Source organism: Megascapheus bottae, chromosome 1, assembly GCF_031878675.1.
Source record: "Megascapheus bottae isolate mThoBot1 chromosome 1, mThoBot2.hap1, whole genome shotgun sequence".
Taxonomy (NCBI): Eukaryota; Metazoa; Chordata; class Mammalia; order Rodentia; family Geomyidae; genus Megascapheus; species Megascapheus bottae.
The window spans coordinates 89427399-89439799 of record NC_143509.1 but is presented as its reverse complement, the minus strand read 5'-3'; the positions used below and the strand labels follow the sequence as shown (position 1 = coordinate 89439799).

The 12401-nt window shown below is 39.2% G+C and overlaps 1 long non-coding RNA gene across 1 annotated transcript in view; it reads right to left on the bottom strand.

Moving 5' to 3' along the window:
- The window catches only part of LOC150069576 (uncharacterized), a 37189-nt gene that overhangs the window by 17872 nt on the left and 6916 nt on the right, over positions 1–12401 (bottom strand). The window contains exon 4 of the long non-coding RNA XR_016535555.1: positions 9928–10214. This is a non-coding gene — a long non-coding RNA (uncharacterized LOC150069576). The remainder of the gene's footprint in view (positions 1–9927; positions 10215–12401) is intronic.

Sequence of the window (12401 nt, the reverse complement as noted above, 5' to 3'; positions counted from 1 at the left end):
GATTGTGTTTGAGTATATCTTTTTCTGTAATTCTAAGAGTTTGTTTGACGAATTTGGGTGCTCCCATGTTGGGGGAGTAGATGTTTATAACTGTAACATTATGGGCATGGATTGTACCCTTTACTGATATATAATGGCCATCTCTATCTTTATGTAATGATTTTACTGAGAAGTTAATTTTGTCGGAGATTAAGATTACTACTCCTGCTTTCTTGCATGGTGCATTGGAGTGGAAAATTCGTTTCCAGCCTTTCACTTGGAATTTGTTTCTGTCTTTGGCAGTGAGGTGGGTCTCTTGGAGACAACATATGGATGGGTGGTGTTTCTTAATCCAGTCTGCTGCTCTGTGTCTTTTGATTGGATTGTTCAGCCAGTTCACATTTAGGGAGATTATGGAGAAGTGGTCAGTGTCCATTGTCATTATTTATTTTTACTTCTAGGTTTCTTTCTCTCTCTTTTTTACCCTTTTGTGTTTAGTGAATTATAGATGTTTGCTTCTTGATGGGGGTTCTTGATTTTCTACAATTTGTTCTCGATTAATTAGTATTCTTTGTAATGCTGGTTTGGTGTGCATGTATTCATAAAGCTTCTCTTTGGAGTGAAATATTCTTGTTTCTCCTTCAAATGTAAATGCTAGTTTTGCTGGATATATCAGTCTGGGTTGGCAGTTGTTGGTCTTCAGGACATCAAGGATGTTTTTCCAAGCTTTTCTTGCATTTAGGGTTTGCATGAAGAGATCTGCTGTAATTCGAATTTCCTCCCCATTATAATATAGCTCCTTCTTTGTTTTTGCAGCATTTAAGATCAATTCCTTGGTATTCGGGTCTAGCGTCTTTACTATGATATGTCTAGATGGTTACTTCTAGGATCTTGCCTGTTTGGGGTCCTGAAATCTTCAATAATGTGAGTATATTCCCTTTTGAAGTTGGGGAAGTTCTCTGCTATGATTTTGGTGAATAAAGGTTGCATACCTTTGTCCTGAAATTCGGCCCCCTCCTCAACCCCTATTATACGAAGATTAGACTTCTTTGCTGCATCTGCCAGTTCCTGGAGCTCTCTCTGGTAGATTCTGACTGATTTTTCCAAGGTGGTGATTCTCTGTTCCAGCTCTTGTGTTTTATCTTCCGTTTCTCATGTTCTATTCTCCATCTCCGTCACTCTGCTGCTTAATGCCTCCATTTTTGCTTGAAGTGTGGACACTGAGCTGATTATGTCTGCTCTGAGGGTACTAATCTTTTCTTCCATTTCTCTTTTGAATTCGAGGCACTCTTTGGTGATTTCCTGCTTATGTTCCTGGAATTCTTTTTGGAATTCTGTTTTAATCTCTTTAGTCATGTCCACAATCATCTCCTTGAATAGGGTCATGTTTCATGTCTCTTCAGGTGTCATTTCTTGGGATGGTGACATCTCTCTCGTCCCTTCGCTCTTGTTCCCTTTTGGGCTTTGCGTGGGACTTTGATTATTTACATGTCGTAATTCATTTTGCACTCTCCTCGGCATTGAGAACTGTTGTAGTTCACTCTGTGGTCAGTAGGTAGCGGTCTTTACTTGGATTGGGACCAGCGGTTCTGGGAATCTGTGTAAACCTGTGGTTCTCGGCCAAATTGATTCCTCTGCTGACTAGGTCAGAGTTTGCAGTTTTTGCAGGTGTTCTGGCCTGTTCCCAGAGGCTGTGTGCTGCTGCATGACTAGCTCTCAGCCCAACCAGTGGCCTCACAGTGGGCTGGGATGAATCTGAGAGCTTCAGTCTCAGCGTGCTGGGCAGATGGTTGGTTTTCCTGTGCTGCTTCTAGGGGCAGGCCCCCGGCCAAGGGTCTGGGGTTTGGGAGTTTCCAGGGGCTCTCAGCAGGACCAGCAGGTGTCCGCTCTGTTCCCAGGGATGGGGCCCAGCTGAGGACATGGGCTCCAAGGGCGGAGCCGCGCCTTTTTGATTCTCAGAAGGTGAGCGGGCTGTGGGTTGGCCCTTCAGTTCCCTGCTGCTTTATCTGAGAGTCTGTGACTGTGGGGGGGCCCTCAGTGCTATCTTGCTCAGGATTCCCAGATGGACGATGCCTGACTCAAGATTTGAGGGGGACAGATGCTGGCTCCTATTTTCCCACACACCCCACCCGTTGTTGTAAGGCAGGGTCTCAACGCCCCCCACTCTCCAGACCCAGTGGCCTGGGAGAGGAACCTGTTGGGCGGGTGGGAGCTGGGATACCTCCCCCTCCCTTGGTGGGGTGCTGGGTCTTAGCGTAGCCCGCCTGTCTGATTCAAGTCAGAGGCCTGGGAGAGGAACCTGGTGGGCATGTTGGGGCTGGGTCACCTCTGCCTCCCTTGGTGGGGTGCTGGGTCTTAGCGCTGCTCACCTGTCAGTCGCCAGTCAATGGCCTGGGGGAGGGGGAGGGACAGGATTCTAAATTCCTTGCCCCCCTGCTCCTGCCAGTCTTTCTTGGGCAGGGTGGAGGGGTCTGAGTTAAGTTCTATTGCTTGGCACCAGCTCTGCTTTTCCGGTTTGGGGACCCGCTGCGCTATTCACACCTCTGCATTCTCTGTGGGTGCTCCACAGTGGTGGGGAGTCTTTTACTACCTTCGTGTCCCCTCTGCCACCTGTGTTCCGCGTCTGGGTTCTGCTGCTTGCTGTTCTAGTTCCGTGTCTGGGTTCCGTTGCTTCTGCGGCTCGCTGGCCCAGTCCTATGCTGGTTTCTGCAGTGGTCCGTGCTGCCCGGCCTGGCGCCCTCTGCTGCTGCTTTTCACGGCTTGGAGCCGGTGGCGAGGGGTAGGGGAGGGGTCCTCACGTTCCGGAACTCTTTGAGAAAGTTGGATGTGAGCTTTATCTGTATTTCTTTTCTGGTTTGAGTCCTTCTTCCTTGGTTTTTGAGTTTGTTGTTGTGGATTTCTTAAGGTAATTGGCTCGTGGGACTCCCTGGTTCTCCCTTTTTGTGGGAGAGAGCTAGGCAGCGTCCCTATTGTCTTGGCGCCATCTTCCGTTTGGCTTCCTTAACATTTTACAAAAAAAAAATACTGTTTCGGGTTAACTCTATAACTAGATGGATGTGTCAATTGAAAATACAAAAGTAATCTCAGTATTCACTTGTTATAATACTAGCACACTTCAATAATATCTATTTATCTAATCAAAGACAACCCAATATTTGAGGAAGATGTAACCTGAATGCTTCTCTTCCTTTTCTTTACCAGGTAGGTAGAGTTGCACTGGATTAGTATATAATTATTTTTTGGTACCGGATTTCTTTATTTGAAGGCATGGTACAAATTAAAAAGAACTTAGAGTGTTCTAGTACAACTTATAGCAAAGGTATTAGTAACCCCAACACGCATGCACTCTCTTGGGGACCAGAAGTCACTTGTGGCTTTGGGGGATCAGCCTATCTCATCCCTGTCTCCTAGAGTCCGCTGGTCAAGGAGATTCTCCACCGTGCCAGATTCAGGGGGCTCCATCTTACACAAGTTGGTGACATGGTCATCCAATGCTTTGATGGATTTCACATGCTCACTCAGGTAAATGCATCTCAATGAAGTCACACAAGTGGCAGGGGGTCATTCTTTTCAGTGGCCAGTTTGTGCAGTTCCAGTGGTGACTGATTCACATGTTTTACAAGTGTAACACACACTCCATGGCATGGCATTCAGCATGCTTCTTAGTCTGGTTTCTTGGTATCCAGCACAAAGACGCTGGTTCTGCAGCTTCATCAGTTTTTCCCCATGTTCTCTCTCTCCTCATGAGACTGGGGAGGAGAATATTTGGCAGAGTTCTTCAAAGCCACCTCATCTCAGTCAAAGTAGTAAGACATGGCCAGGTAGACGTAGGAGGCGTTCAAGCTCCAGGTTGATCTGGAGGCTTCCCAGTCCTGGTGGTAGTTCTGGCACACCTGAGAGACCCAGAGGAGTGGCTGTGGAGGTGCAGGGCCAGCCATCCAAGGACACAGTGAAGAAGTGGCATGCCTGGGATGGGGTCAAGCCCCTAGTTCCCTTCAAGTACTGCTGAAGGAGGAAACCGTGACAACTTTCGGTGAAGAACGTCTGACCTTTTACATTATTTTTAATAATTAAATCTACTTGTATGTCACTTAGATAATGCCACCTTCCTCTTCACAGATAAAAAGTCCATCTATAATTTGCAAATATTTGTACATGCTATAGTTTAAAATGTCAAAATCCTTGATATACTCTAATTTTTTTTCTCTTTTCTTTCTGAAGAACTTATTCTTCCTTTTGTGGATTATTTTATACGTAAGACTGTTTATAGGAAACACGTGACTGTGGACAGTTTTCATGGAAATGAGATGAATTCTCAGGGCACTTGTTTTGTAAAGAATCTTTCCATCGGTGTTACTAGGAATGCACTTTGTCTTTTTATTTTAGACAGTACATTTATTTGAACAGTCCAAAACAGCATTCAGAACAAAATCTTAGTAACTTTTTTGAAAATAAAACTTTATTGTGTTTATTATTTACATGTTGCACATAGGGGTTAGCATTATGTAATTCAAGCAGTATGAACATTTATTTTGGGGACAATGTTCTTTCTTTTGTTTTTCTGCTTTCGCCAGTTTCCCACTCCTGTCCCTGCCTACAAATTGCATAGTTCATTTTTTACATAATGCATATTGAATATCTTCATCCTTCCCCTCCATTTCAATGTCTACATATGTTTTGCTAGTCCTGGGGCTTGAACTTAGGTCCTGAGCATTGTCCTTGGGCTTTCTCAAGGCTAGAGCCCTTTTAAGCCACAGCACCATTTCCATCTTTTTCTACAAATGCGGTACTGATGAATCGAACCTGGGTCTTCGAAGGTGCATGCTAGGCAAGCACTCTATAACTGGGACAAACTCTCAGCCCCTCTATGTCTACATTTTGACAATTAAAGAAAACCTAAGAACAGTAATAGCAACAAAAAATAACCCCATGTTTCTCTTTTCTGGAATTCATTTTGTTAAATAGAATTATAGATGTTCAGAGGAGTTACATCTTTGATTTCCCCTGCTAAGAGTATCTCCTTGTAGTTTGTTTGTGTCTAAATGCCTAGAATCTTGTAGAGGTTATCATGTCCCAGTATATTCGAGATCTAGCTTCCACCTACGAGAAAAAATATGCACTGATGATCTCTATTGAGTTTGACTTTCCTTATTTATCATGCTTTGTTCTGGCTGTGCAAGTGTCCTTACAGTATTTTGACTTGTGATGGATGCCAGGTTGATGACCCTGAATGGTATGGCTGCATCATAGGGACAATCTATATTTTTAGTTTTGGGGGGAACCCCCAGACAGCCAACCAGAGTGGTTGTACTAGTTTACATTCCCACCAACAGTGCAATAGGATGCTTTTTCCTCCAGCAAATTCTTGTAAAGCTAATTGAGACAACGTACTTTCCTGGAAAGTTCTGGAATCTTTTAAGAACGTATCACTTGGCATCTTCCCTATTTAAGTTCTAAAGGGATTTATGCTTCAGGCTTGCTCTAATTATGGTGACTTATGCCTCCTTCACATTTGTTTCAAAGACAGGAAAGGATATTTCTCCTCTCAACTTCCAAGGAAAGACCTGACTGCTTTGTTTATACAAGGACACCAGGCTTTAGCTGATCTAAAAACACTGTGTGAACCTAAGGCCTCTTTTATTTGTCTTAGCACTGTGACCTATGTTGAAATATGATCATTTCATTATAAATTTTTTCATTGCGATTTAAGTTCTGCTCATGTCAGATCTGAATTAAAAACTTATCTGCACTTAATTACCCAATTCAAATTGTGCCTTGCTTGTCAGCAGATAATGTGCTTTTCAAACCTTAAGAAAGAATAGCTGCCTCCATTTTAATATTAGCTTGCAATCCAATGCTTCTTCATGGATTCATTTTGAATATATTGAAAATAAGTCAGCATTTGCCTTGAAAAGGATAGATTTAGATTAAAAAAAAAACTCAAAGCAATGTGTTTTGTGGTCCATGAGTGCCCTCCACAGGGTGCAATGCTGACTTTTACAAACTGTTGTCTTGCTTAATTTTCTTGAGTGTTCTGTCTAGGTTCATTTCTGTATTAGAGAAAATTCATAAAGGCTTGAGAAGAATTAAATTCTTGATCTAATTTAGCAACATTTTAATCATTTAAGTGAAGAAATAAAATGTCAGTGCCAGTCTAACGCACACCCCAGTACACATCAGCAGTCTGTGCCTCCCATTGCTTGATGAAAAATTTCTGAAAAATGCTACTTGGTTTTTAAACAACAGGTAATCGATTTTTAAGAGCTTGTCTTCAGCTGTTCTTTCTTGAAGAAATTAAGAGCACAAATGCTGGCAACTACTCTTCTACTACACAATAGTTGTTTGCAACTGGAACATAACAAATCTACAGCAATAGTTTTAGTTTCTTATTCATTATGTGTCTTTTGGCTGTAAGTTCCTCAAGAAATGTATTTCTCAACTCTTTTAAGAGATGAGCAGAGGTTAGAAAATGAACAAAGTATAGCAATACTCAAACTCTTGTCATATGTATTCATTTTGGAAATAATTTGAAATGGACAAAAAGAATCATTGCTAGAATAATCAAAGAAATGTGTAATTTCTACATGAGTTCTTCTGGAATTTCTTTCCCTCTCCTGTTCTAGAGTTGATCTTGGAGAAGATTAGTCTAGAGACATTAATCAAGCCAAACAAAAAAGATCCAAATATTTGACCAAAATGACACTCACTGTTATACATGAATGGGTATTATTGTTGTAGTAACAGATGGTAAACAGAATCATTGTTTTCCAGAATGTCAAAGAAGGAGAAGTCATGACAATATCCCAAGTTCTGAGAAAACATTAAACGTGAAGAACACCATGAGTGCTAAATTCTTCTGGATTACCTCCTGTCAGACTTAGTGATTGATCCGGATTTTTGAGTCCTGTACAGTATCAAGTCTGTCAGGACAAGCATTCATCTCTTCATCTCACTTCACAACCATTTGGAAGAATGCACATGTGCGTGTGAGCACACACACACACACACACACACACACACACACACACACACACCAATATGCCTGATATTGAACTATGATTCAGAAGGGAAATTCAGTGTGTTTGGGGGAGGACGGAATCAAACATAAAAGACACGAAGGCTGATCAATCGAAGAAAATGAGCCTCTGCTACAACTAAGATTCACCCTTTAAATCATCTTCCAGATGATGATTAGAGAGGATTACACTTGAGTATTTCATTTGAGCTGATTTTATAATAATTGCTAAAATTAATCTAACTTTTAAAAGCTGCTGTAGCCCTTAGGTATTTACAGTATGTCATGATACTCCTAAGCCAGAAGGACCTGGGCTGCTCCTGGGTTTCTAGCTTTATAGTCAATATGGATGAAGAGGAGAAGTCAGAAGGATATTTTAGTAGGGTTTGTAAGGAGGAGGAGTATAAGTTTCTTAATATTTCTTACAAAGCATGCAGTGAGAGTTCAAACTAGCCTTTGTTCAACTTCCTTAGGTTAAATACCAAAATACAACCTAACAATAGTGATTTCACTTGACGGACACTTTTGTACTACATTAAAACTATACTAACTTTCCTTGACATGCTTTCTTTGAAATACAATGTTTTATCATACTGGCACTTACTAGAAAACACTTACTATCACTCCTTTTTTCCTCTCATCTCAAACCCTTGATATAATGGATCTCTGTTGTTTAGGTCAATTCTAAAGAAATAAAGCTTGGAGAAATATATCAAATTTCAATTTAGAATAGTTCACTTAGTTAGGTAGGAGAGTTAAGGAGAGGCCTTAGGGCTTTTACAGGGAATTGGACTGCGAAACATTTACACCAGTTTTGCAATAATGAGATAAAACAAAAGAAACTCTTGTCAATTTAATAGAAAAATCATCACTAGAGAGAATTTCTTTGGCTTTGAGCTTCGCAGCAAAGCATGTTTATTGCTTGATTAAATATTAATATGATTAGAGGTCATGCTCTTTGGTAAAATCCCATTAGTAACACACAGTAGAATGAAAAAAAAACATTCAACTTCAGCATTTTTGTAATGTACTTAATGTACTTAGAAGTGAATGACTAAAGGCTATAAAATGAAGACTTAACTTGTACAGACAATCCATGGGCTGGACTCTGTCATGTCCAGTAATGTTGGAACAAGGGAACATGTTATGTGCAAAAAATGAAAATGAAAGACTTTCATTCTCTTGACAGTCTAGACTAAAAGACCATATTTCAAACCTAAGTAGATCAAATTACTGTGAAGTACATGGATCTGTATTAACTAATCAACCATTAAAATAGTATAGATTAATTAGGTAGAGTTGAATTGTAGCCCATCATAAAATGGTGATTGGGTGGTAAGAACTTGTATTTGGAGATCAGCCTATTAATAGCTCACCATGGGAATGTGAATGAATAATGTAGATTATTTATGTGTCCATTTCTCTTTGTATTAATACCAAATGGATATCTGCATTGAATCAAGTAGCTTGAATCCATTTTAGTAAAGGCGGTGTCATTCAGATGTCAATTAAATAAGTGAAGGTTGGAGTTGGAAATATGGGGGAAAATAACTCCACAAACAACATAAAAATGATAGTATCATGGACATGTTTTCAAAAATACAAGAATGTTTACTGAACAGCAATGATCTGTAGTTAAAACATGAAATTATTAAGAACTAAAAAATTGGGAGAAGCTCCTACACCTCAGCGTTGGTACTGAGAGATGTCAAAAGATCCAGTTAAATTTCTGTTGTTAAATTTTTTTTCTTTTCATTGGAATGTAAGATTAGCTATCCAAATGTTAGGAGTACAATGAACTGAAAGCCAAACACCACTGAAAATCTAGCACCTATATTTTACATTCTTTTTTTCATTCACACACAGTTGTTCCTAGATCTTTATAATGGAACTGATTCTCAAACCGTTTGTAGACACCTGTGGATAATCTGTTAGATAACTTGGAAATTTATTTGCATATAGCTTGTATTCATCTTACTGTGTATAATAAATAATCATTAAAAGTATTTATGATATCAAATAAATTATAAACTTGGCACAAATAATTGTATTGTTTAGGGAAAAAGACAGGGAAAATATAAGTATCTATGTTTAGTACAGAAATACGTTTCCAACTATTTCTATCTGTGGTTGGTTAAATTTGCAGATGCAGAGGCTGCACAACTAGAGACCCAACTGAACTTTAACAAAAATTTTTGCAGAAAAAAATACCCCCTCTTGCATTTGTAGTTTGTGTCAAATGAGTGTGGCTAAAATTGAACCAAGTATGATAAAAAAAAAAGAAATATCCCATTATGGGTGATTCCATGGTTAAAATCCAAGAGTTTTAAGTAAGGAAAATATATTTGGGGAATGGGAGGGGAGTAACCAAGTAATAACTAACCCAATTGAAATGGATAACTATTTCAGATTTGCAAGGGGAAATATGTATTTCACACAGAAATTCTGTATAACATACATCATATACGAGTAATTAATATATATTTTTAAACACACTTCTCTTTCAAAGGAGCTTCAAGACGTTAAAGAGATGATGGATGGTGCTTAAGTCCTATCCCTTACATGTATCTATAACACAGGCATCCACTATGCAAATTTCTCCACAAGCCCTACGATTCTGTTGAAGCTAGACACATCCTGAACCGATGACAACGGGGTATTTGTTGCACTTGGTTTCCAGGGAAACGACACTTTACAGAATCCCCACTTAGGCTGCTCCATGCCAAGCTGCCTCAGACTCGCCTTCAAAGAGCCCTTGTCTCCATCTGTGAGCTGAAGGTAAAGTGTTGTGATGGCAGCTGCTAATGAGCTGACTTGCCTCGGTCCGGGCAGGTCTAAATTTACTTCTGCTGTCCCCCTAGGGAACTGTCAGCCAGGAATTTGAGTAAGAGGAGAAGAAAATCATTGCCCCTTCCCAGGAGCATGGTACTCACGCTAACACACTTGCTAATTTGATCGTTCCAATAAAGGATGAAATGGTTGCAGGAGAGAGGAGGAATCCGAGTACATTTGCTGCTACTGCAATGTCAGCTAAGTGTTGGCTTCCTAACTTTTTCCAGTAGCAATGTTTCCATGACATGCTTTCTGGAAGTGTCTGAGACTCAGTTCTGTCAGCTGTGCTTGTTCCCTAATTGCAGGTTTCACATGGTGCACCCTTTTTCTGGAGCGAGTGTTGTCTTGCCTGTAATCTGCAATTGACAATGAAGAATTCGAACACCAGCTACAAGAAACATGAAAAAAACAACAACATATGGTTGAGATCAATTGTCAAAGACAAACTTTGTCCTGGCAGTGCTCTTAGTTGGCTCCTGTGATGGGTATTAATGGCAGGAAGGCTTCACTTTACATAACTGTGAAGTGGAGCCACAAAGAAGTTAGATTAGGATGCTCTGACTCCAGGGGACAATTAGGTAAATTCTGATGAGATTGGAGACAATTAGTGAATGCTACTATGCACGCTTTTGGTTTCCTCTTTCAAGGATTGCTATACATGGAGGTATATTTCAAACTGGAGCATATAAAGAGCAATTTAAACAGTAACAGGGGATCACTATGTACCCCTGCTAAGCCTGAAGCTGAACAAGTGGATGCCACTTAAATTCACTCTTCATTTATACATCTGTTAGGACTCATGTAAACTACATTTCATTGTTTTGTATACAAAACGACATTATATAACTGGTTATGGCTTATACTGTTCAGTTAGGAGAAAGTGATACCAGGTTTACATGACTTTTGATCTTCCAAAATGAACTCCCCTCTTCAGGAAACCATGGAGAAAAACAGAAACTATTACATGATGAAAAATGGCAAAGATTATGAAGAAATGCTATCAAGGATTGTGTGTATTTGGCATGTATGTATACATTGGTGGAGGTTTAGAAGTTGTTACCATAAAATTGCAAGTAAATTAATTTCAGTGTCACCGACAGTAATCTAATTAACAGCACAAGCTAGAATGCTTGTGAATGTCTTCTGCAAGTGGATTAACATGGTTCTGTCTGGATGTCTTCACTTCTCTCTGGACTTCATTACAGTCCACAGTAACTTAGTTTTGGTCTCCATCCTTCAACTAAGGGACTGGAGTGTTTGAGTTTCCCCCTACTTCAGTTACCTCAACTGTGTTCTCAGTAGTGGTACCAATGCCTAAACTAGCCTAGCCTGCAAACTCGTTGTGTGGTCTTTGCTTTAATAAACTAAATAGCTTTTTTAAGAAATTGAAAAAGTCACATAAAATCACAAATTCCCTTTGTTTTTGAAATGAAAGAAAAGTCAAAAAGCTAGCATGAAAAGGAGGCTGAGTGGAATCAACTGCCAGCTCTTCTGTCTCTACATGGTATAGACTTCCTCCCCATTTCTATCTGAAGGCTGATACCTGTCCAGTTTAGTCATTCAAGTCATATGATTCAATGTTCTCAAGGAAGTTTAAAATTTCTAATTCTTATAGTTAATTTTTTTCAAGATATCAGATAAATTAAACTCTCACTTTATAAAAATACACTAATCTACTAAAATTGGCTTTATTGCTATGATACAAAAGATTTTGTTTGCAAAGATGAATTATGAAACAATATTGTTCTAAATTGCCTTTAACAGGTAATTTTAGATGCAAAAGAGAAAATTCGACTGTTGTCTCTCTTACTACTTACTATTGTAAACCTATCTATTTGATAAATACTTATGATGTTGTAATTTTTACTTCTGGTATAATAAGACATTTGCAGAAAATTAAAATATCTGGAAAATAAGTGCACTATGAAGTACCAAAGGTGGCAAATGAGCTATGCATGCTTAAATAACATGGTCTTTGTTATGTCATAAATTCACTTTTATAAACTAATATAGAGGTTGAAGGCGAAGGAAATGTACTTTGACCTTGCTAAAAGCCGAATCTATTGCTGGGCGCCCTGGGTTACAGAAAGGACTATGAGCCAAAAGAGGTTAATATCCACAAATTTACAATTTCTCTAGTGATAGCCAAATAAAAAGAAGTGCAACTATTTTAGAGTCTTTTCCTGGTAACACATTTGAACCTCAGACAGAAAAGAAACACTAAAAAAACAATCTAACACTGGTTTCATGTTTTAGATTGTAAATTGCTATTTCTCTAAACTTTCCATATCTGCAATTCCAAATGAGTATAATGACAAGGAAAAAACTACATTTCAGTGACAAGAAAAACAAATTCAGTTAAAGAAGATAGTTATTTTCGTTTACACATTCATATCAGAACATTGATGGAGAAAAAAAACATGCCATTTTAATAATATTAACTAGAGACTGTGTTGTTTATTTTTCTAGAGTTTAGATTAGATTACTGCAAATTATGCCTTTTTTCCATTTTGGGGGATGCTACTGACATGTTAATCATGGTGATTCAGTAGAGATTTTATTAAGCCAATGCAAT